Here is a 26,875-nt window from a genome sequence, read left to right on the forward strand (position 1 = left end):
GAGTAGAATAGGGATCCACCTGTCACATGCGGGCACCTGAACCTGGCCTTCAGGAGGCCGAAGGTCCGCTCGATCACCCTCCTAGTTCGTCCATGGGCCTCATTGTAGCGTTCCTCTGCCCTGGTCCTGGGATTCCTCACTGGGGTCAATAGCCATGACAGGTTGGGGTACCTGCAAATGGCGAGGGACAACTGTTAGACACACACTAACCTGTAGGGATAACCAGGGGCTCACCTAATAGCCACACACGGTGTCTCTGGAGTTGACCCATCACATAAGGGATGCTGCTATTCCGCAGGATGTAGGCGTCATGCACTGAGCCAGGGAACATGGCATTCACATGGGAGATGTACTGGTCTGCCAAACATACCATCTGTACATTCATGGAATGATAACTCTTCCGGTTTCTGTACACCTGTTCACTCCTGTGGGGGGGACCAAAGCCACATGTGTCCCATCAATGGCACCTATGATGTTGGGGATATGTCCAAGGGCATAGAAGTCACCTTTCACTGTAGGCAAATCCTCCACCTGAGAGAAAACGATGTAGCTCCGCATGTGTTTCAGCAGGGCAGACAACACTATGGACAATACGTTGGAAAACATAGGCTGGGACATCCCTGATGCCATGGCCACAGTAGTTTGAAAAGACCCACTTGCAAGGAAATGGAGCACTGATAGCACCTGCACTTGAGGGGGGATTCCTGTGGGATGGCGGATTGCTGACATCAGGTCTGGCTCCAACTGGGTACACAGTTCCTGGATTGTGGCACGGTCAAACCTGTAGGTGATTATCAAATGTCTTTCCTCCATTGTCGACAGGTCCACCAGCGGTCGGTACACCAGAGGATTCCGCCATCTCCTCACATGTCCCAGCGGACGGTGCCTATGAAGGAAAACAGCGACCACAGAGTCAAACAACTCAGAGGTACGTACCCACAGTTTACCCAGAACACCAATCATACACAAAAGGTGGCCTGTATGTGTGTTGAGACTAGGCCTAGGTATGTGTGACGCAGTTGGAAATTAGGCCATGTGGGCCCCTGAAATGACGGCTGCCTGACCTCTAAAGTGGGACAATGGGATGTGAGGTAACTGCGCTGGCGTTGTACACCGTCGCGGTAGGCGGTCTGAGACCGCGGCGCAATGCTGCATTGGTTAACATTGGACCCTATGGGTCCCAGGAGCCAATGACGATGTACGCCGGCGTGATGGTACGCACCGCCGCAGACGTGACTGCCGCGGACGTGACCGCCAATTTCTATCTGTTCAATCAGTCAATACCTGATCTTCGACAGGAGAGGACCTACACTGCAAGTGTTGCTGTGACCTCGGTCTGGAAGAGACAATGGCTCGTGCATCTGGGGAAAGGGCCCCTGCCTTCACATCGGAGGAGTTGGAGAAGCTCGTTGATGGGGTCCTCCCCCAGTACAGAATACTCTACGGTCCTCCAGACAAACAGGGAAGTACACAGGGAGCATGTTGTATGGGCTATGCCTGTGTGGAAAGGGCTGGATGTAAGAAGGAAGGGGGCAGAGTTCTGCATGCATGAAAGACGGTGGGTGCATGTGCCACATGGCAAGAGTAGGGATGGGGGCCACTCACTTTGCAGGTGCAGTTGGTAATGACTTCTCTTCTTCCCCTGTACATTTCATGTAGGTCAGCGCCCACCAGAAGAAAGATATTTGGCGTGCCATCGCCAAGGACGTCCGGACCCTGGGGGTCTACCCCAGACGGAGCACCCACTGCCGGAAAAGATGGGAGGACATTCGCCGCTGGAGCAAGAAGATGCTGGAGGCTCAGCTGGGGATGGCCTCCCAACATGGGAGGGGTGCCCATCGAACCATGACCCCCCTGATGTTCAGGATCCTGGCGGTGGCCTACCCGGAGTTGGATGGGCGCTTGAGGGCATCACAGCAGACACAAGGGGGTGAGTACACTCTCATTCAGCTGACTTTGCGCGCAGTGGAGTTGTCTGGGTGGGGGAGGAGGGCTGTGGGTTTCCCTAGGCCAGGGCGAGTTCCGTAGGCTAGGCCCTCTGTAAGGCATGGCCCTGTGGCCCCCCACCCCACCTCTGTAGAGTGCCAAGTACAGCTATTTATGCCTCTGTGTCATCTATGTGTGCAGATGTCGTCCATAGCCTTGTAGGCCATTTCCCAGGAATTGCACTGTAGAGCCCAAGAGCGCGGCATAGTGCAAGGGGCTCCTGTGTCTGTCTTGTCCGCCAACTGTAGCGGTAATCCATGCACTCAATATGTCTTTATTCTGTCCCCCCCCCTTTTTGTGGTCTCCCTTTTCTTGTGTGCATTAGCATCATCAGGTGGAGGAGCAGTGGCACCAGAACACAAGGGAGCTGCATCCCACATGGCCATGGAGGGCCACACTACGGACTCAGAATTCACCAGGGGGACGGAGGGCGAGGGGAGCTCCACGGCGGGGACAGGAGCTGACACCAGCGACACAGACTCGTCCTCTGATGGGAGCTCCCTTGTGGTGGTGGCAACATCTGTGCCCCCCGCATCTACAGGTACAGCCGCCACCCCCCTACCAGCACCGCCCTCCCAGCAGCCCCTCAGCCTTTGCCCGTGCCCGCTCACCCAGGAGGATGAGCACCTCAGGCCCTGCCCCAGTCAACCCTGCTGCACTCAGTGAGGAGGCTATTGACCTCCTCAGGTCACTCACTGTTGGGCAGTCTACCATTTTGAATGCCATCCAGGGTTTAGAAAGGCAGTTGCAACAAACAAATGCCTTCCTGGAGGGCATTCATTCTGGTCAGGCGGCCCTTCACCGAGCCTTTCAAACTCTGGACTCAGCACTGATGACAGCCATTGTCTCTGTGTCTAGCCTCCCCCCTCCAACTTCCTCCACCCAGACCCAATCCCCTGTACCTCTGCCTATCCCAAGCACACCATCAGACCAGCCTGCACACATCTCACCACACAAGGGAAGCTCAGGCAAACATAAGCACCACACATCCCACAGACACTCACGCAAGCATCAGACACATGCAGACACACCAACATCCACTGCCTCCAATGTGTCCCCCTCCTCGTCGTCTCCCTCCTCCCTCCCAGTCTTGTCTACACACACACCTGCATGCACTACCTCTACAGCCACTACGTCCCTCACTAGCACACCCACCAGCACACCCCGCTCACGTGCAGTCACCACCCCACTACCATTCACACGTCCCCTGTTTCCTCTCCCAGTGTGTCTGTTACACCGCCTCCCAAGATACACAAACGCAGGCACACACCCACCCAACAGCCATCCACCTCACGACAGCCTCCAGCGCATGCACCTGCACCCAAAGTCACCAAACGTACACCTCCTACTACCACCACCTCTTCCTCCACTCCCAAACCCCCTCCAGCTACCCGTCCCAGTGTGTTCGAAAAACATTTCCTATCCAGCCTTGACCTTTTTCCCACACCTCCCCCCCGTCCATCTCATAGGTCCCGAACTAGCACCTCAGCCACAACATCTCCGGGACCATTGGTGCCTGTAGTCACAGGTATGTGGAGTGCACCGGCCACCAGGACAGCCAGTGTGGCACAGAGCCACAGCACAGCCAGTCCCCCCCCTGTGAAGCATCAGAAGTTGGCCAGTGCCCGGCAGGAGAGGGGGAAGACTCCAGCCGCCCAAGCCGCTCCCAATGGTCCCAGTGGGAGTGTGGACTCAACTGTGACACCTCCCAAGGTGGGGAAGGGCCACAAGAAACCTGGCAAGTCTGGGAAGAGCAGCACGGCGGAGAAGACCGCCATCATCCCCGCTGCCCAGGAGGGCCCCGCCAGCCCCATCCCCGCTGCCCAGGAGGACCCCGCCAGCCCCATCCCCGCTGCCCAGGAGGCCACCGCCAGCCCCAGCCCCGCTGCCCAGGAGGCCACCGCCAGCCCCAGCCCAGCTGCCCAGGAGGCCACCGCCAGCCCCTGCCCAGCTGCCCAGGAGGGCCCCGCCAGCCCCATCCCAGCTGCCCAGGAGGGCCCCACCAGCCCCATCCCAGGTGCCTAGGAGGGCCCCACCAGCCCCATCCCACCTGCCCAGGAGGGCTCCGCAAGCCCCAGCCCAGCTGCCCAGGAGGGCCCCGGCAGCCCCAGCCCAGCTGCCCAGGAGGGCCCCGGCAGCCCCAGCCCAGCTGGGCCATGAAGGACCGGCAGCCCCAGCCCAGCTGGGCCATGAAGGACCGCCAACTCAAGCACCGCTGAACAGCGCACCGCCAACTCAAGCACCGCTGAACAGGGCCCGCCAACTCAAGCACCGCTGAGCAGGGCACCGCCAACTCAATCACCGTTGAATAGGGCAGCGCCAACTCAAGCACCGTTGAACAGGGCACCGCCAACTCAAGCACCGCTGAACAGGGCACCGCCAACTTAAGCACCGCTAGCCCATGAGCGGCAGGGGCACTGACGCAACTGGGACCGTCACGGGGTGAGTGATGCACTCTGGGCACCAGTCCCCCACCAGATCCAGTGGAGACAAGCATCCACTACCTCTGTCCTTCACAGGATGAAGCACTCTGGGCACCAGTCCCCCTCCAGAACCAGTGGAGACATGCATCCACTACCTCTGTCCTTCACAGGATGAAGCACTCTGGGCAACAGTCCCCCTCCAGAACCAGTGGAGACTGTTATCCACTTGAGAGACTGTGGCTTTGCACTCCCCAGGATAATGCAGTGGGCAAACCACCCACTGTAGAGACTTGAGAGACAGTGGCTTTACACTCCCCAGGATAATGCATTGGGCAAACCACCCACTGTAGAGACTTGAGAGACTGTGGCTTTGCACTCCCCAGGATAATGCAGTGGGCAAACCACCCACTGTAGAGACTTGAGAGACTGTGGCTTTGCACTCCCCAGGATAATGCAGTGGGCAAACCACCCACTGTAGAGACTTGAGTGACTGTGGCTTTGCACTCCCCAGGATTGAACAGTGGGCAAGCCACCTACTGTAGAGACTTGAGAGACTGTGGCTTTGCACTCCCCGGATTGAACAGTGGGCATTGAGCCCCCTCGTGGATCTGGCGTCGTGCACTCATCCGACTGAGGTGCCCCCCTTCCCTTCCCCCTGACATGCCTGTTGTATTTCTATCTGATGTCCCTGCAGTGTTCTCTCTGTTTTGATCTGGTATCGAGTGTGGGCCTCGTCCATGCATTTTGGGCCCAGTGGTCCATGGACTATAAATGGTGCAATACCTGGACTAATATTCTTGGTGTATATTTTGTTAATAGTGTATATATGTATATTTTTGCGTACTGCATTTTAATAGATTACAATGGTTACACTCATTTCCTTTTGTCTTTGCATTCTTCTAGGGGGTTTGGGGTGTAACTATAATGTTTAGCTATGTATTAGTGTGTTTGTTGTAGTGGGTGAGGGTGGGGGTGGGGGTGTTGCGTGTGTGTGTCCCTGTTTTTTGCCTCCCCCCTCCCCTGTGTCATAGGTGCAGTACTCACCGTGGTCATCGCCGCCGGCGTTCGTGCTCCTGGTACAGGAGCAGGAAGACTATTGCAGGTAGGATTTGGAGTTCCGGGTCCATGGTGTCCTCCTTCCTCGTGGAGTGTGTAGAGGTGAGCGTTTTCCCTTCGAAATTCCTGTTTCCGCCGTGTTTTTATCCGCGGTGAATCCGCCCCGGAAAAGGTGGCGGATTGGCCTGTCATAATAGTGTGGGCTGTACATTGTCCTCCGTCTGTTGGCGGTGACCGCCGCGCTGTTTGTTTGTACCGCCGTGGCTGTCGGAGTGTTAAAGTGGCTGTCTTGGTTGGTGGTTTCAGCCACGATCGTAATTGCAATATTTTTTCCGCCGGCCTGTTGGTGGTCTTACCGCCGCTTTAACACCGTCTGCCAGGGTTGTAATGACCACCCATGTTTGATTTTGAAAACATAATTCTAGAGGCTTCTTATGTTTCTAGTCAATGTGTAACATTTCATTAAGAGATTCATTGAGAAGTTGTATTAATCATTCTTAATTTCTTCCCAGGTAACCAGACGTCTTGAGGCCTAGTTATTTAGTCCATGCTTAAGTTATCCATGGTTACAGTATGACAATGCTTAGAATCATAGTCTAGTACAAGTTTAATGTGATATAATCTTGATATTTTGTGTGCTTAACCTTTTGTTTCCTACAGGTCTCCTTCTCAGCTGTTCCCATCCTAATTCCCCTTTTCCCCACTTGGACTCTCTTCGACTCTGTGACATTCTAATCAGAGTATTGGAGCTGTCTTGTGGTGGACATGTTGGGAACGTGAGCAGACCCCGAGGATCTGGTGACTCTGTCAGGGATGTACTCCTTACAAGATTATTCTCAGCAGGAGATAAACAATGTTAGACCTGGCATCCTTGGTGTGGTCTCCCCTGTTTTTTTGCCTCTGCTTCCCATGTTTTGACTGTGTGCTGGACTCTATTTTTGCTGTTTTTGGTACTCTGGGAACTTTACCTCTGCTGACCAGTGCTAAAGTGCACGTGCTCCCTGTGTAAAATGTATGTGTAATTGGCTTTTCCATAATTGGCAAATTTGATTTACTAGCCCTTACTAAAGTGCCCAGTGCCTATAAATCAAATGCTATTAGTGGGCCTGCAGCACTGGTTGTGCCACCCACATGAGCAGCCCTGTAAACATTGCTCAGACTTTCCACTGTAGTGTCTGTGTGTGCAGGAGTACATCTCAAACCCTACCCCCGGTTTTGTGGAGTGCCCTGGATTTTCCGTCTAAAAGTAGGCTGTGCACAAACCATTTTCTGTTCATCTGGCTCAAGCTGGTCCCCACCTTTTTTAACAGACTCATCAATAGAATCGGAAAAATCGATGGAATCCCAAATATTGGCATCCCAAACATCAGGGTTCCCTTCTAGCCCTTCTTTAGCAATGGCTAAATGAACTATCTTTTGATTAACTCTACCCCTACGTTTATGGTACCTATATTGTGCAACGCGAATGGCTGCTTTCTCTGCAACAGACTGATATCAATTTTATCCTGCAGTAACTTATTCTGGCAAGACAGCATGGTCACGTTATTTGTGGCTTCAACTAGCTGCCCTCTCCAGTTGCTAACTTTCTTGTTCTAACTGAGCATATTTCATATGCATTTTTTTATAAGCAGATTACAGGATCCAGCCCCGTCTGCCTAAAATAGATAAATCACGTCCCCATTTTACTGTCACTTTTTGCAAGCAAAGTAATACTGGTTTTGTTTCAACATTGACAAGACATCCACTCCAATTCTCACATAACCCTGCTCCACAAGACCACTCATTCACAAGAACATAATAGGGTGTTTTTGCACCTGGTATATCATTTGGCACCTGGGAAACTGCCTTTGAATTTTTGCCAAACATTTTCACTTTTAAATCTTTCACTTCGTATCCTGCAACAGACTATGCCAAATTGTTCTTCTTTGTTTCAAACTAAGAGGAAAATGATGCCAAGGAATGCAGCACTCCCCGTTTCAGTAATAAATTTATTAAGGTGCTTACCAGATATCAAAATAAAGCACACAAAAATATGAACATGAGCATTTAACTTGAATGCAGTAAAACACGTATAAATGCTAAAATACTCACAGTAGTTAAACAATGACAGGCATGAAAAGTACAATGCATCAACAATGAATATGTATGCAATGAATATGTATGCCCACAAAGTTGTAACCGCCGTGCGGCCGCCAATGCGGCCACACTCCCGCGGAGGCCATTATGACATCCCCGCTGGGCCGGAGGGCGGAAACAGGGTTTTCGCCCACCGGCCCAGCGGGGATGTTGGCCGCAACATGGGAGCCGGCTCCAAATGGAGCCGGTGGTGTTGCGGCCGTGCGATGGGTGCAGTTGCACCCATTGCGCTTTTCACTGTCTGCTGTGCAGACAGTGAAAAGCTGTGTGGGGCTGTGCCAGGGGGCCCCATGACTCCCCTTCCCGCCTGCCTTTCCATAGCGGTTCCTACTGCCATGAAAAGGCTGGCGGGAAGGGGACTCTTAATCCCCTGGGCAGCGCTGCCCTGGCGGATTAAAACCGCCAGGACCAACGTGGTGGAAAACCGGCGGTCCCGGCGGTGCGACTGCGGCGCTTCCGCCGTGGTCGTAATCCCCGAGTTTGCACCGCCAGCCTGTTGGCGGTGCAATCTCCAGAACAGCCCTGGTGGTCTTTGACCGCCAGGGTTGTAATGAGGCCCTTAGTCTTTAAATGCAGAAACATGAATTGCGCAAATTGCTGATTTCAACCTGATTTCAAGAATATGCAAATGCCATGAAATGATCGCGCACACTGCAAGCGATCTGAAACATCAAGTTTTAAATGTCACCTTGTTACTGCCAAGAAATGGTTGAGCACAATGAGTGTCAAGAGTTAAACACAAGGAATGAATCGCGTGTCTTGCCATTTCAAATGCCACAATGTAAATGCCATGAAATGGTAGCGCACAATGAATATCATGAGTTAAGCACAAGAAATGAATCGCACGTCTTGCCGATTCGAATGCCACTATGTAAATGTCATGAAACGGTAGTGTACAATGAATATCATGAGTTAAGCGCAAGAAATGAATTGTGCGTCTTGCCGATTCGAATGCCACCATGTAAATGTCATAAAATGGTAGCGCACAATAAATATCATGAGTTAAGCGCAAGAAATGAATTGCGCGTCTTGCCGATTCGAATGCCACCATGTAAATGTCATGAAATGGTAGCGCACAATGAATATCATGAGTTAAGCACAAGAAATGAATTGCACGTCTTGCAGATTCGAAAGCCACCATGTAAATGCCATGAAATGGTAGCACACACTGAATATCACGAGTTCAACACAAGAAATGAATTGCGCGTCTTGCCGATTCGAAAGCCACCATGTAAATGCCATGAAATGGTAGCGCACACTGAATATCACGAGTTCAACACAAGAAATGAATTGCGCATCTTGCCGATTCAAATGCCACCATGTGAATGCCATGAAATGGTAGCGCACACTGAATACCATGAGTTAAACACAAGAAATGAATCGAGCGTCTTGCCGATTCGAATACTAACATGCAAATGCCAGAAAAAAACAAGCGCACATTCACACGCACAAGGTAAAATCTTTCATCCTGAAAATTAGGCCCTTGAACTCGAAATCCTTCGAGAACGGGATCAGGTGCCCAGCCCGACCTCCGTCTTACCACCCTGATCAAGGATCACCCATGTCATGAAGGGCAAAGGACTGGAAGATCAAGGTAGGCCTCCGGAACAGGAGCTCAGGAAGTTGCTGCTGCTCTGCACCGGGACCTCTGAATAGTGAGCATGTGGAGCTGGGCTGGCTCCCTTATATAGAGACTGGCCCAGCCCATAACCACACCCAGTCATGCTGCAGAGAAAGCTTCTAGAAAGTCCTGGAAAGGGACCACACCCTGACACACTCTGAAAGCCTGCAGCAATACATTGCAAATGAATAGTATTTATAAGCACCTTGAAAATAAGGCTTCAGGATTAAACTCTGCAATGCAAAAGGTTAAACAACAGCATATCAGCATTTTGCATGAATTACGTTATCTCATAAGTGCTGTGTTTTTGCATTCCAGTCACCCGTAGAACGCACACTGCCCTGATGTTGACAATCCCCTTGTGTGAAATTGGTGCAAATAAAACAGCCCTGGTGTGGTAGTGGTTTCTGCCATCCTTGGGGGCAGAGTGCCTTAAGAAAAATAGGCCGATCTGCCCCCAAGGCAGCAGAAGCGTCCTAAAATAAAATTTCCTACCAGGGGAGCGAACCTTGCCTAAGGGGTCTCTCCCCATTAGCAAAAAAAAGTTTTACAAAAAATCCCTGGTGCCTAGTGATTTCTGCCCCCTAGGTGGGCAGAAATGGCCTAAAATAAATTTGCCCCCCCAGGGGAGAGACCCTTGTCTAAGGGGTCACTCCCCTTTAGTGATATTGTCATAAAAAAATCCCTGGTGTCTAGTGGTTTGGCCTAATGAAAATAGGCTGATCTGACCCCCCAAGGGAGGTAGAAATGGTGTGAAAATAATTTGCCCCCCATGGGAGCAACCCTTGCCTAAGGCGTTGCTCCCCACGTCTAAAAGAAATAAAAAAAGAAATGATCCCTGGTGTCTAGTGGTTTCTGCTGCCCTTGGGGGCAGATTGGCCTAATTAAGGTAGGCCGATCTGCTCCCAGGGTGGCGGGGGGGCAGAAAAGGGCTAATTAAAAATTTCCCCTCAGGGGAGCGACCCTTGCCAAAGGAGTCGTTCTCCTTCATTGTTTATATACAGAAAACAAAAATCCCTGGTGTCTATTGGGCTACAGAAATGCTCAGAAAGACATGAAAGGAAAGGAAAGGCCTTTCTCTCCGTGCCGTCCCCCACACCCCAATCGGAAGAGAAATGCTTTAATTTCTCTTTTGCGCAACGGAGGCGCCCTCTGATGAGGTCAGTGCGCGATTGCACGCTGATGTCATCAGACATCACTAAGGGGTGGAGAGGCTCAGGGTGGAAGGGGAAGCGTTTTCCTTTCATCCCTCACCAGGGGGGGTGGGCCGGAGGCCCACAGGGGAGTGCTAGTGATCCCCCTATGCTCCAGGGCCAGGATGTAATGGTTACGTCCTCGGCACAGGAGCACTGTGCCGTGGGACGTAACCATTACGTCCGCAGCACTTACGCAGTTAAGCGCAGTTTCCCTTTGGAAGCAGATAGAAATGTGGAGTTTGGTGTCTCTGAACTCACAATTTAAAAATACATCTTTTGTAAAGTTGCTTTTTAAATTGTCAGATTGAAAATGCCACTTTTAGAAAGTGGGCATTTTCTTGCTTAAACCATTATCTGACTCTGCCTGTTTGGGTATTTCCTGTCTAGGTCAGACTGACAGTTGGGCTGCTTGTGAGTCTTCACTAGACAGTGACACAAAGGGAGGTGTAGCCTGCATATCCTAATGGGCCATCTGGGATACAGTGGAGGGAGGAGTGGTCACTTACACCTGAATGGGCTGTACTTGCCCTCACACAATGCAGTCTCCAACTCCCTGGTGTGTGTCTGGAGCCAGGCCTGGAAAAGGCAGGATCTTGTGAACAACAGAGAGTTTTTTTTATGTTTGCCTACTTCAAAGGCAGATCAGGGTATAAATAGTGGACCAAAAATTCCAGATTTTCAGATTTGTTTCTGGAACCAAAGGGAACCTCTGCCAAGGAGAAGAGCTAAAAAGAAGCGTTGCCTACCTGCCGGGATAAGAAATGATGCACAGCCTCACTTGTGAGTAAGGAATCGACACATCGCTGACTTTTCCAACACACATTCGCCCATGCAGCTTTATTTTTTATGCAAACCAGGTTCTTTTTGTAGTAACAATGTTTCCATTGTTTTCTATAGAATAAGACTCTTTTTACTTTGAAGATTTATAACTTTACTTGTGTATGTTGGTTTTTTGTCATTTTGGTCTTGTTTGATTTAGATTTAAATATTTCCTATTTTTCTAAACTGGTGTCCATTTGGTAGTGTTTTCACTGCATTACTGTGTGTTTTGGTACAAATACTTTACACATTGTCTTTGAGATAAGCCTAACTGCTTATGCCAAACTACCGAGGGGGTGAGCAGGGCTTATCTAAGTGTGTATCTTCATTGCCCTGACTAGAGCGAGGGTCCCTGCTTTGTCAGAGTACAAACTGACTGCCAACCAGAAACCCATTTCTAACAAACAATATCATAGATAGGTTTCATCAAAAACCTGAGGAAGCATTGCTTACCTGTATGGTGCGGTTGTTTGATATTGGATGAGCGCGATGCAAAGAAGTTTTGTACTCTTAGCACTGACTCCATAATACAAGAGCAGTTTAGAGATAATGGGAATCAAGGATCAACTAACTTGTTGCAATTGGCAGTTGTGGGGTGTAGTCAGAAATATTGTACTGAATCAGACTGGCTGCCAAATGATACGCCCTGGTAAACGTTTAGAGATGCTATGCAAAGAATAAGAGAAGAAAGTATGAAAACTGCAATTCTCTTGGATGAGGCTCACACTTTGTTAGATCCACCGCTGACAGTTTCAGTATGAAACAAAATCTTTGGTTAGCTCCCCCAGCTTACAAGCAGGTTATAATGACTCTCCTAATTAATCAGGCAGACAGGCATTTAGAGATGTACTGGATGAATGAGGGGAGCTCGGAGATTGGATGAAACCAGAGATAGCCTTAAGGTCTGAGGGTCACACAGACAATAATCTAGGAGAGATATGTTTATGGCGTTGGTGAAGGATGGTGTCAACAAAGAGCAGATTGATGGGATAGATAATCGGAGCAGTCACAGATGCAGGAGGAAATAACAGAGGGAGAAAAATATTTCTTCATGGGGAAAAAAGGAGGAAGATTTGGGCACAGATTAGTTAACTGCTGAAAATAGGGAAGGAGAGGAATCTCCTCCCAGATATAAAAGCATATATCCAGATCTTACTTGGGCAAAAGTTGACAGGTTTAAATCAGATTAGGAAACAGGCCAAGCTCTGGTACGGGGATGGGCTCGTAAATATAACAGACCCCATGTTGATTTAGGAATTCATTGGAAACATAGAAATGTTCAAAAGGTTTGAGTGTGGGTCATCTAAAGATACCCCCAATGAAGGTGCCCCCAGCAACTAAGGTGGTTCATTTGAAACAATACCGAATTCCGTGAGGGCATGAGGAAATAAGTAAGGCTATACAGAAGTTGATAGAGGCAGGTGTGGTGGCTCCAGTCACCACTGAATAGAACAATCCTTTGTGGCCTGGGCGCTGAGTGGATGGGAGCTATAGGATGACAATCAATTACTGCAAATTGAACAAATACAAGCTCCCTTTGACTGCTGAAGTCCCCAACACCATCACTTTGATTGAAAGGATACAAAAACATAAAGGCACCTGGTATGCAACTATTGATACTGCTAATGATTTATTTTCCATACCATTGGCCCCTGAGAGTAAGGAGCAATTTAGCTTCTCCCACGACAATAGATAACTCAAGATGTTAAGGCTCCACCAAGGGCATGTACATAGCCCCACCATCTGTCACCGACTGGTGGCAGAACACCTGGGTGAAGTATCTGTCATTCCAGGGGTGCAATTGTCTCGTTATATTGACTGACTCAATTGGACAGGGTTGTGGAACTCTTGCAGAGCAAACGGTGGATGATCAATCCAGATAAGACACAGGGACCCTCTCAAAATGTGATGTTTCTAGGAATCCATTTGAATCAGGGAAATAGGGAGGTGTTGTCAAAGGCAAAACAAAAGATATTAAAATTTGCCATATCCCATAGAAAGCAGCAGACTCAGTGATTCATTGGATTGTTTAGTTTTTGGAGACAGCATATCCCTCATCTGAGTCAGATTTTGGCCCTTTTGTACAAAGTGACAAGAAAGAAGTATGAGTTTTAAGGGGAAGAGCAACAGCAGTGTGCATTTGAATTGGCAAAAGAGGCAATTCAACAGGCTTTAGACTTATGACCAGTACAGAAAGGAGACATTGAGTTAGATGTAACTGTTCAGGGGCAATATGCAAATTGGAGCATGTGACAAAAACAGGGAAAAACGAGGGTGCCCCTGGGTTTATGGACCAAAAAGCTACCAGGTGCTGGAGACCTATATACTCTCTTTGAGAAACAGTTACTAGTGTGTTACTGGGCTCTAGTGGATACTGAGCAAATGACCCTGGGTCATAATCTGATTCTTAAACCTGAGATTCGAATAATGCAGTGGGTGATGAGTTTACCTACAACTCACCTGATAGGACATGCACAAGTAGCCAGTATAATAAAATGGAAGCAGTACATACAGGACCAGGCCATAGCGCAGCCAGCAGGGACAGCAACCCTGCATGAACAGGTGGCACAAGCCCCGTGCAGGATGATGAGAGGGTGCAGTAGGTACCAGAGATAATAGAGTCACCAGTGAGGTGGGGTGAGCCTTTTGAATCCCGTCTCCTGACGATAGGAAGCATGTATGGTTTACCAATAGTTCAGCCAAGTGTGCGGGGGCCAAAAGACATTGGAAGGCAGTGTCATATAACGCAGTCACCAAGAAGTTGCTTTCCACTATAGGAGAAGGGAAAAATAGTCAATATGCAGAATTGTATGCTGTGTATCAGGCACTGAAACAAGAATTAAGTGGGACCTGTCACATTTATATTGACTCTTGGTCCACGGCCAATGGGTTAGCCACCTGGATGTCCACATGGCATGCACCTAACTGGCAAATACTTTCCAAGGAAGTGTGGGGCAAATACTTGTGACAAGAAATTTGGGAAATGCTAGAGCAAAGTGGTGTTACTGTGTATCATATAGATGCCCACTGTCCCACTGACTTATTAGAATGATGGTTTAATTCCCTTGCAGATGATAAAGCCAAAATCTAAGAGGCAGAAGTGGTGACACAGGATTCTGACTTGGTGGGGATGGCTAAATGGGCGCACCAAAAATGTGGACATCTGTGAGAGAAGGCCACTAACAGGTGGGCAGAGATTAGAGAGATGTACATTACCCCAGAGGTCAGTTGGAGAGAGGGAAGGTGCCGGGGCAGATATCTCAGATTGATTACATTGAGCCACTACCAAATAGTTGTGGGTGTCAATACGCCTGCACAGTGGCGTACACTTATTCTGGCTTTTTGATTGCAGTACCTTGGAAAACATACTACTCAGTTTAATACTATGAAAACTCTGGTCTTGTTAATGTTGTATTACGGAGTCCCACTTGAAATCCAGAGTTCACAGGCCACATTTTAAAGGTAAATTTGTGCAAGATTATTGTTCACAACACAATATTGAGTGGATTTATCACATTCCATATAACCCACAAGCTGCAGGACTGATTGAGAGAATGGACGGCTTGCTGAAAGCTCAATTATGAAAATTATCTGATGGAATTTTGAGAAACTGGAGAGAGCATTCAAATGAAAGCCTCCAAATTTTGAATAATTTTTACTATAATTGTAATTATATTTATATAGCGCTTACTACCACTGATAAAACACCTAAGTGCTTCTCGGCGAGTAGCATGCTACTCCGGAACCCGAGAGGAATTAGTGGTGGATTAGTATAGGGAAATATGAGTACAGTATTAGTTAGAGTTAATTTGAGCGGAGTATATGTGAGTTTGTTAGCTGAATTGACTGGAATAAGGGAGGTATAGAGGAGGGAAGAATCCAGAAGTGTTAATTGTGAGTTTATAGTAATAGGCTAAGGCTTGGGATGAGTAAAGGAGAGATGGAGGAGGGAAGAGTCTGTGGAAAGGGGTGAGGGAGATCATTGTAGCAGAAGGGGTTTTGAATGAGTCACAGGTGAGATAAATGAGGGAGAATTTAGTAGGGTTGTTTGGGAAATCATAGTAGTAAACAGAGATTTGGCTTCAGCTAGATGCGGTAGGAGAGGGAAGAGCTTAGGCAGGGTTATTTTGAAGATCAAAGTAGTAGAATGGGTTTGGGATGAGACAGAATGGGGATGGAGGATAGATTGATAGAGACATAGGGTGATGGGAGACAGAGTTTACGAGAGAGTAAATGTTACTTTATTTATTTATTTATTTATTTACTATTTAATTATTTAAACACATAGTAAGGGAATATATGTGCAAGGAATATAATAATGGGCATAATAATATGAGAAGTAAAGTTGTATTGGATAAACACAGACTTTCAAGATATGTAATATTTGATGCTAATTGATAAGTGTATGTTTCTAACATTCATTTATCTTTCCCCAATTTTTCAGTAGCAAAATGCTTGCTGTTAAATTGTTAAGATAACATTTGCTCATTGTGATATAAAAAGGAAAGCAGGGATTCATTAGTATTTCATAGAACAACTTATCTAGGCACTATACAATGACCTATAAACATGTTAGGCATATGGTAATATACAAATATATATCTATATACACACACATATACATATACACACATGCACACACACACAGATACACATATATATTTAACCGTTAGTAAATATACATGTGTTGAACAGGCATAAAGAGTATGTGTATAATTTATTATTATGATATAGTAACTATTCATATTTCCTAAAGAACTATACATGTCTAGAATATACACATAATCAGATTATAAATATTTATCCACACACCATATGCAGTCCATTGCTGTTTGGATATGGTGGTTATGAAGGAAAGAGCCAACTCTTCGGAAGTCTTCTGAAGACAAGATAGTTATAAGTGGTTCTTAAATATGGGGGTGATGAATTCCATAGTTTGGCTGCTTGAACAGAGAAGGATGTACCACCTATTGTCTTTTTCTTGTATGGTGGTGTTTTAAGGCGGGGTGCCAATCTTGAGTGGAGGTTTCTCTGGTAACTGTATTTGGTTATTTAAAAGCGGTCCTGTTCTATGTATAGCTTTGGGGTTGATACAAAGCAGCTTAAAGGTGGATCTTCTGGCAACCGGTAACCACTGTAGTGCTCTCAAGGCAGGAAAGGTGTGGGTTTGTGGCTTTACATCTAATAGTAGCCCGGCAGCTGAGTTCTGAATACATTGTAGGTTTTTCATAAGAGATGAAGATGATCCATGGTAGAGGCCATTGGCATAATCTAGTTTAGATAGTACAAGAAAGACAGTAGTCCGCACCTTGTGTGAAAATCTGAGGTGGGCGAAGATGCTTTGCAGAGTCTTCAAGGTGATAGAACTTGATCATGCTAATTTGTCCACTTGGGCATTCATTGGTAACTTGGAGTTCATGGTAATTCCAAGGTTTTTAACTTCCTTGGATACTTGAGGAGGTGGTCCCAGATCGTCAGGCTAGGCGCACAGTGGGTCATAATTTTTCCAGTCTCCACATGTGAGTATTTCCGTTTAGGAAGCATTCAGTTTGAAATGGCTCCAAGTCATCCACTGATCAATGGCTCTGAGGCAACTGAAGATTTGTGAGTTTTCAATGTCTTTGGGGCATTCCAATTTAAGTAGTATTTGTGTGTCATCTGCATAGTTGTAGCATGTGAGTTGAAAATCATTGATCAATTTTTGTAATGACAGAATGTAGATGTTAAAAAGCATAGGTGAGATCATTAATCCTTGGGGGACCCCTGTTTTTGTGAGGTAGGGTTTGGACAAGAAGGGGGGAGAATAGAGAATATTAGTTCTGTTTTGAAGGTAGGATGTAATCCAGTCGAGAGCAGTCCCTTCTATGTCTGCTTCGTGGAGTCTTTGAATTAGGGTGTCATGATCAACAGTATTAAAGGCAGCTGAGAGGCCCAAGAGAAGTAATGCAGCAAATCCATTGCAGTCCACTGTGTTTTTAGGATCATCCCAGATTGTTATGAGTGCCAATTCAGTGCCTCCTCCTGTGCAGAATCCAGTTTGGTATTCTGAAAGTATGGATTTGTGTTCAGTGAATAGTGACATCTGGGCGAACACTGCTCTTTCTATCAGTTTTCCCAGGAAAGGTCCATTTGTAATTGTTCTGTAGTTGTTCATCTTAAAACAGACATTAGACTTATATTTTAAATGGCTTCCGGAGCATACCCTTGTTTGGAGAACCTACATGTTAATTACAAACAGAATTTGTTCTTGAAGAGCCATGATGAGCTCGTACTATTGACACAAGGGGAACTGAAAAACATGGAAATGTATTTTTTATTTTTACAATTTACCAAAACTGAGACGGCAAGGTACCAACTTTCACACACACTAACCAAAACCAAAAATCACTGATAACACTCAAATCTGAATTCCCCTCCCCTATAAACACTCCATCCATCATTGGAATAACAATCAGAAAACAACATAGATAATACTTATGTTATATAGCATAGAGCACCGAGTGACGTGCTGTTTCTAGATGCTGATACAAATCACTTGTGCTAGATTTAACGGTATTCAATTAACTGACAGAGGAAGGATCGAAGTTGGAGGTGGACTCGTTGGGATTCAAACTTTTGTCCTACCGGTGGTTGCATGTTTCTCAAGGCGCAGAATACGTGAAGAAGGAATAGAAAGGGTAAAAACTGCACAATACAAACAAAATGCATGTGACAAAACACAGAGGTTCCAAGTGCTGCACAAATGTCAATCAAGAGACTGACCTGCCTAAAATATGCAAGTTTATTTAGAAAAGACTTAAATTTCTTTACTCACAACGTAAATGTTTTTTACATGATTTATGACATGTAGTACCCTTTCAAATAATTCACTGAAAAAAAGAATGTATAATATTCTGCAACCAGCAAAAACAGTAATGATGAGTGAAAGCAGAGCACTGTTTAGTGTTCAGATGGAGCTCTCCATAACGCCAACATTGTCTCAGGGAAAGACATTCAGCAGTGCAGAACTTTGATGCCATATGTACACCTCGGAAACCTCAGCACAAGCAGCTCTGACTGCAACTCTTGTTAAGACCCCTAAAGCACACACAGGCACAAACAAATCTAAAGAGAAGCAGAGCACTTCCTGTCACGGTTATTTATCGCCCGGAGACTCATGTGCTTTAAATCGAGAGGCACAAAAACAAATACCTTTCTTAAGATGTTGTTCAAAAGCTGTTTCTTCATTTGTTTGCTGGCAAACCACCCAGATGATAGTGACACAAGAACAATAAATGTGTTTCTGTGAAATTCATTACAGAGTTGTCACTAAACCTTTCAACAATGTCAACGTGTGTCTGAAGAAATAACCTGCCAGGCTAGTTCTCATCCAGCAACTGCGTGTTTCTTTTTTAAACATTCTGTTAGAAATGGGGTTTTTGTTTGGCAGTCAAGTTACCCCCTGTCCAATCAAGGACCCTCACTCTAGTCAGGATAAAGGAGAATCCCCCGTGGTTAACCCCTACTCACCCCCTTGGTAGCTTGGCATGAGCGGGCAGGCTTACCTTTAGAAGCAATGTGTGAAGTATTTGTTGACACAACACAGATTTAGGGTAATAGGGAATATTTATCTAAACAAAACAAGACCAAAATAACATAAATCCAACATAGACAAGTCAAGTTATGAATTTTCAAAGGATAAGAGTATTAGGGCCAGATGTAGGTAGAATTTTGCATGGTGCAAACTGCGAAAATCGCAGTTTGCGCTATTAAAAATGCACATTGCGATGCTCATTCCCATTTTGCGAGTCGGTAATAGGAAGGGGTGTCCCCTTCCTATTTGCAACTCGCAGCGCAATGCTAAATTGCTTTGTGACCGCGAACGCAATTCTCAGTTACCACCAGTGTCACACTGGTGGTAACCCATTCGCAAAAGTGAATGTTGCCAGAAATGTTTTTTCAGAGCAGGCAGTGGTCCAGTGGACCACTGCCTACTCTGAAAAAACTAAACCAAATGGTTTGGTTATTTTTTTTGTATTGCAACTCGTTTTCCTTTAAGGAAAACGGGCTGCAATACAAAAAAAACCTGCTTTATTTAAAAAGCAGTCACAGACATGGAGGTCTGCTGTCTCCAGCAGGCCACCATCCCTGTGAGTGCAGGGAATCGCTATGGGGTCGCAAAATGCAACCCACCTCATTAATATTAATGAGGTGGGTCTTTCCAACCCCATAGCGATTTGCAGATGGTTCTGCATCTGATTTTGCGACTCGGAAATTGCGAGTTGCACCAACTCTCAATTTCCGATTCGCAAAATCGGAAATTGCTACATCTGGCCCTTAATCCTTAGAAAACAATGAGAATGCTGTTATTTCACAAAAGTACCTGGGTAGCATCAAAATAAAGCTGCACGGGCAAGTGTGCATCAAAAAAGGCCAGCAATACGTCGATTTCTCACTCGCAAGCAAGGCCGTGCGCCGTTCCTTCTCCAGTCGGGTCGGCGTGCGTCATTTCTTCTGTCCTGCAAGAGAGCAAAGCATCAATCCAGACAGACACCTGGGGTCTGGGGACGCTTTGCTTTGATTTTCTGCGGCCAGGGATGTTGCATTAAAAATCCAGTTGCACGGTATCACAAAACCGTTGATTTCAGCTGCGAAGCTGGTGGTGCATCGTTTATCAGCTATGTTACGGAAGGTGCATCGAACATTTCTCGGCACAGCAGTCTGTGCGTGGATTTTCAGCTCTTGTCTGCCAACTTCACCTTTCAAGGACCCAAAAACTGTATAGGGCACCACTTGGCAGGGCAGGAGTCTCAGCAGAGAGTCCAGGTGCTGGCAGGGAAAGACTCTGATGGCCCTGAGACTTCAACAACAGGAGGCAAGCTCAGTTCAAGCCCTTGATTCTTCTCAAGCAAGAATGCACAACAAAGTCCAGTTTTTGTCCCCTTTTTCAGGCAGAAGCAGCAAGTGCAGGATAGTCCAACAAAGCACAGTAACAGGCAGGGACAGCACTTCTCCTCAGCTCTTCAGCTCTTCCCCTTGGAAGAGGTTCTTCTTGATTCCAGAAGTGATCTAGTTTTCAGCGGTTTTGGGGGCTCTTCTTATACTATTTTCTGCCTTTGAAGTAGGCCTACATCAAAGAGAAGTCTCTGTTGTTGTCAAAATCCTGCCTTGCCCAGGCCAGGCCCCAGACACACACCTAGGGGGTGGAGACTGCATTGTGTGAGGGCAGGCACAGCCCTTTCAGGTGTGAGTGACCACTCCTCCCCTCCCTACTAGCACAGATGGTTCATCAGGATATGCAGGCTACACCCCAGCTCCCTTTGTGTCACTGTCTAGAGAGAGGTCCAAACAGCCCCACTGTCAAACTGACCCAAACAGGGAAATCACAAACAGGCAGAGTCACAGAATATTTTAAGCAAGAAAATGTCTACTTTCTAAAAGACACAACCTAAAAAACAACATTCACTAAAAGATGTATGTTTAAATTGTGAGTTTAGAGACCCTAAACGCCACATGTCTATCTGCTCCCAAAGGGAATCCACGCTTTAATAATATGTAAATGCAGCCCCCATGTTAACCTTTAAGAGAGATAGGTCTTGCAACAGTGAAAACCGAATTTGGCAGTATCCCACTGTTAGGAGACATGTAAAACACCTGCATACATGTCCCACCTTAAACATACACTGCACCCTGCCCATGGGGCTACCTCAGGCCTACCTTAGAGGTGCCTTACATGTAGAAAAAGGGAAGGTTTAGGCCTAGCAAGTGGGTACACTTGCCAAGTCGAATTGGCGGATTAAAACTGCACACACAGACACTGCAGTGGCAGGTCTGAGCCATGTTTACAGGGCTACTAATTTGGGTGGCACAACGAGTGCTGCAGGCCCACTAGTAGCCTTTGATTTACAGTCCCTGGCACCTCTAGTGCACTGTACTAGGGACTTACTAGTAAATCAAATATGTCAATCATGGAAAGCCAATTACACATAAATTTACATAGGAGCACTTGCACTTTAGCACTGGATAGTAGTGGTCAAGTGCCCAGAGTAACAAAAACAGCAAAAACAGAGTCCAGCACACATCAAAAATCTGGGAAACAAAAGCAAAAAGCTTGGGGAGACCACGCCAAGGATATCAAGTCTAACACATTCCAACATCATTTCCCTGAAATGGTTTATTTATTTATAAATATATTGTCTTACATAGCGCACAGTCCACCTGAACAAGGTTTTATAGTGCTCTACAATGAAAAATAAAAGCCAACGGTCTTGAGTATCCAGAATCCGGTATAATGGGATTAACATTCTCTTACCACGTCCAAGACCCCTTCCCCCAAAGAACAAAAAAAGTTGTTGAAGCCATTATCTGCATCACAATTGTTAGGTAACACTGGGCCGTGTCTGAACAAGAAGGAAGCGCAAAGCAATTCACAGACGAACAGGTTTACCATCAGTCCTTCATCCTACTAAACGGTTAATTAAACTCAAAATTACAAAGCTAAACATCTACTAACAATGTAATACACTATAAATGGACAAGTTAAAACGTGTGGAAAAAAATAGATGTAATCCACGACATAAAACCTATTTAATAATGAGATTTATATAACAGAAACCGCCTCTCCCCACCCAATGTGACCAGCGCTACAATAACGTGGATGGAGTTCACGCTGTTGGCACTGTTCTCGCGGTAAGCGCCATGTAGCACAAAGGGAAGAGACAAGAGAAATAGTTAGCCCACGTGGAAGTATAGCAGCAATCGTGCAATGGTCCATGTAACAGGGTCATTCTACAAGGTGGTAACGAAACCAACCGAAGGTGAAACAAAATTTAACTATTTACCAATGACATCAGGTCATTTTTGAAAGCCAAGCCCAAGAACGAATGAAAGTTATGTGATAGGCATGAGGTGGGTGTGGTTAAAAGCCCACAATGCTTACAACAGGTCAAAGCGCTTGCGCGCTCGACCTAAAAACAAGAGGCAGTGAAAGAAATACACAGAAATACTGAACAGATCATGGACAATATAATCATAATAAAAACAGTGAACTCACTAGACCTTTGACAATTACAGAGACACCTTTAATGCGAATGTTGACCCCAGCGTTAGAGATACAACTCCCTATAGAAGAAAGCACCATCATGTATTGGGAAATAAAATGAGGAGGAGACGTACTTGTTCGACGCAATAAATCCAATAGAAATTACCTTAATTAATCAAACTTGCGTGTCAGTCTCGTCACTTCATTTTGGCGACGATCCATCCGTGACGCACTGACACTTGAACAAGGCGTGCTCTGAGTCGCGGACAGCCGATGGATGGAACCGGAGTTCGACGAGCGGTGAACTCGAAGTAGGAGCTTGGCTGGAGCCGTGGTTGCTGAGGCGGGAGACCTGTGCCACTGCTGAACTTTTGAAGAAGCCTCTGGTTGTACGAGATTCGGGTGAGGACTCTGTGTTGTTTTTTTTTTGGATGGAGCGGTTCGTCGTTGAGCGCGCGCACGCACAGCCAAATGTTTTCTAATCTCCGACGGCTGTCACCTAGCAACGCTCATCCACAGCACTTAGAGTGCACAGCAAGCTCGTGTGAATTTCTCCCTAGGGAAAGCTTCCGCATTGTCTTCCCATGAGAACCTCTCGTTAGTGGAAAGTACTTTAGCAGCTATACTCCTTTTTAAGAGTAGAAACTGAAGGTGGACTATATAACAGCTTCATTTACTGGGGTGAAGTTGTGCTTACAACTTCGCTACAGTTATTAATAATATGTCTATGGCTTCCTCCATCAATTTACCTCCTACCTTGTTAGATCTGCATGGACAACCAGCCACTCAGTGGGAGGAGTGGATAGATTTATTTGACAATTATCTATTAGCTTTGGATGGACAAAACTTTTCACCCTTGAGGAAAAAAGCTCTATTACTAAGCACTATTGGCAAGGAAGCTCATCACATATTTAAGTATTTACCTGAAATCTGCGATGATGATGGACAACCTTTGCAGAATGTTTTTGATGAAGCAAAACTAAGCTTGGAGAAGAGATTTTCTAAAGAAGAGAACATCGTCATGTCACAATATAAATTTTACACCAGACCACAGAGAGAAGGAGAGTCACTAGATGACTTCATTTCGAGTCTACGAGAACTTTCAGTGAAGTGCAAGTTTGGTATAATGACGGATGAACTGATTCAAGACCAACTTGTAGTGCATCGTCGGAGCAAAAATACTGAGGAGCGGTTATGGGCGGCGAAAAATCCGTCTCTTAAGGACGCGATAGGCATAGCCAAAATTGTTGAAGAATCGGAACAATGCATGAAGGAAATTAGTAAAAAGGACATCATCTCAGGAGAGGGGGACGTAGCACTTATTTCAAAGAAAAAGTCAGCCTCTAAGAATAGCAGCTTAGTTAGTAGACAGTCTATATACGAGGGTAAACCAGCCAAATCAAAAGGATGCTCCAGGTGTGGGAGCCCTTCTCACAACAATGATGCCAAGTGGTGTTATGCACTAAACTAGGAGTGCAGAAAGTGTTGTCGCAAAGGGCATTTTGCGTGAATGTGCAAGGATATGTATAGAATGCGTGTAGCTACGACTGAATCTTTTGCAGAGGAGAATAGATTGGATGACCGTGTACTCTGGGTGTGCCCAGACGAAACTGATATACAACGAGAAGTGAGACCGAGGGGTAATTTTTCTACTTTAGGCAAAAGTGTAGAGTTGATGGTAGATTCAGGCTCATTATATGCCATTGTACCAAAGTCAATGTGGATTGAGAATTGGTCTGAGGTGTCGTTGTTACCCAAAGACATCAACCCAAGAGGGCATCAGGGATCAAAGATCAACATATTAGGATATTTTATTTCACCCATTCTCTTTAAGTCAAGGAGCATTGAAGGGAAAGTATATGTAGCTGATAGTGGTACTCCCATATTAGGTTGGGCTCATCAATATGACTTACATATTGTCATTGATCCTCATTCTGTGGAGAAGGTGTTGATGGTGAGTGATGTCAGTCTAGATGAAATTTTAAGTGACGCGAAAGATGTTTTTGGAGAAAGGTTGGGAGAGTTGAAAGGGTATGTACACAAAATATATTTACAAAAAGGAGCTGTGCCTGTGGTACACAAGGTGAAGAGGGTGCCTGTAGTAGTTAGGAGTGAAGTTAAGAAAATGCTAGATGACATGATTAAAAGAGGGTATCATCGAACCTGTAGAGGCGTCTTCCTGGATTTCTCCAGTAGTTATAACCAAGAAGTGTGATGGAAAACTTCATTTCTGTGTGGACTTGAGAAGTGTGAACCAATTTGTGGTGACTGATGTGTTTCCCCTGCCTAATATAAATGAGCTCTTGTTATTGCTTAAGGGAGGTAAATAATTTTCTAAGTTAGATCTCAAGAGTGCATACCATCAGATTAGGTTGCATGAAGATTCCAAGCAGTTAACAGCATTTATAACTGTGGAAGGCACTTTTCAATTCACTAGAATGCCTTTTGGACTGTCTTCAGCCGCTAGTGTTTTCCAACGGGCAATGTCACATATCTTTAGAGGAGTACGAAATGCAATATTTTTTCAGGATGACATCCTGATTTTTGGCCAAACAGAAACAGAGCACAATTCAGTTCTCAGAGGAGTGTTGTGCATTCGCAGAGAAGCAGGGTTAACACTGAGAAAAGACTAATGTACATTTTTGGTTGAGGAAATTGAATACTTGGGCCACACAATTTCTGGCGAAGGAGTTAAACCCAAGGAAGACTTGTTAAAGGCTATTAGGTCTGTACCTGTTCCGTGTGACAAAGAACAGCTACGTTCTTTTATGGGGCTCATTGAGTACTACAGCAAATTTGTAGAAAACTTTGCAATTAAAACAGAGTGCCTGCGGAAACTGTTACGTAAAGGCAATAGTTTTAATTGCGAGCTTGATCAACAGGAAGCATTTGATACGGTGAAAAAAGAGATTTGCAATGCAGGGATATTAACACCGTTTGACACGCTTCGCAAGACGATTTTAACTGTAGATGCTAGCGTGTGTGGTGTAGGAGCAGTGTTGTCGCAAGTGGTTGGGAAGAAAGAAGTGACAGTAGCTTTTGCTTCGCGCTCTTTAACGGAGAGTGAACGTAACTATTCCGTGATTGAGCGTGAGGCGTTAGCTGCTACTTGGTCTGTGGACCTTTCTATGGGGCATAACGTTTACATTGCGGTCTGAACACAAACCTCTACTAAAAATTTTAAGTCCATGGGGAGCTGGTAAGGGCTCTGCCAGTTTAGCTAGACTAGCCTCCAAGTTGCAAGAGTATTAATATTTGATTGAACACATTCCTGGTTGGAAAAATTCCCAAGCTGACTGCTTATCTAGATTGCCTTTTGAGTGTGAAATTGTCAATGACAAACACGTGGTTTGTGGAGATGAGGAAGGTGCAGTAGCTTGGCTGTCTGATGTGGTAGACTGTGGGGCTGGAACCTTCGGAGCTAAAGATTGGGAGCGGAGTATGGAGAAGGATACTATATTGAGTGAAGGGTACGTATGGTTTTAAGGGAAAAAAGGAGAGAGAGCGCAGTCAGTATAGCGGTGCGACCTTATGTAAAATTAGTTGATGAGTTGACATTAATAAACGGAAAGCTATTAATGAGGAAGGACAAATTTTGTACCTCCAGAGGGTATCAGAAGGAAGATTTTTGCATTGGCTCATGAGTGTCATCTGGGGCAGACCTTGACAAAAAAAAGGGTGGGAGAGAATTTTTAGTGGCCTGGTATGGATGATTTGATTTCTCAATGGGTGGAAGATTGTGTGGTTTGCAAGGAAAGTGAAAAGAGATTAAAAACTGGAGCCACGAGTGTGTGTGGACACATAGAAGATCCAGGTTCATCTTGGAGTACTGTTTGCTTAGATTTTATTGGTCCCATTCATGGCATAAGGAACAATTTTCAAAATGCTTTAGTCATGGTTGATGTTCATTCAAGATGGATCATAGTCAAATTTCTGCGTGATATCACGACGAGAATTACCATTGACATCTTAAACTGAGTTTTTCTCGAAGAAGGTTTTCCACGTATTTTGATAACTGACAATGGGACCCAACTTACATCACGAGAGATGAGGGAGTTTCTTGACAGTCTGACTGCACTGCTTTATACAATCCTCGAGCCAATGGTATGGTTGAAAGAATAAATCGTTTGGTGAAAGGTACCATTCTTATTGCCATTCAAAGTGAGAAAGAGGTGACGAAAGTGGTGGAGGAGATGGTTTGGGCTCATCGCACCACCATTAACAAAGCAACTGGTTATTCTCCATTTGAAATGATGAGAGGCAGGAAACCAGGTTCGAAATTAAACCCTGCTTGGATGCTGTATACTAACCCCAAGACTGTTGAAGCTAAAAACGAAATGGGAAAAAAATCTGATATAGTCGAAGGGGATTGGGTGAAAATCAAACGAGGGAAGTTATCTGGTGGACTTTCAAAATGTATAGGTCCATTCAAAGTCAGTAAAGCGTGTAGGGTTTATGTGGTGTTAGAGAATGGAAACAAATGGAATAGACAGAGAGTAGCATTATATCAAAAAGGGAGTGATAGAGATGTGAAACTTGTGCGTGACGTGTCGAGTGGCAACAATTTTATGATGATGAGTGATGAAGAATCTTCCTCAAAGATGTGTTGAAAATCCTG

This window comes from Pleurodeles waltl, chromosome 2_1, assembly GCF_031143425.1.
Source record: "Pleurodeles waltl isolate 20211129_DDA chromosome 2_1, aPleWal1.hap1.20221129, whole genome shotgun sequence".
In the NCBI taxonomy this organism is placed as follows: Eukaryota; Metazoa; Chordata; class Amphibia; order Caudata; family Salamandridae; genus Pleurodeles; species Pleurodeles waltl.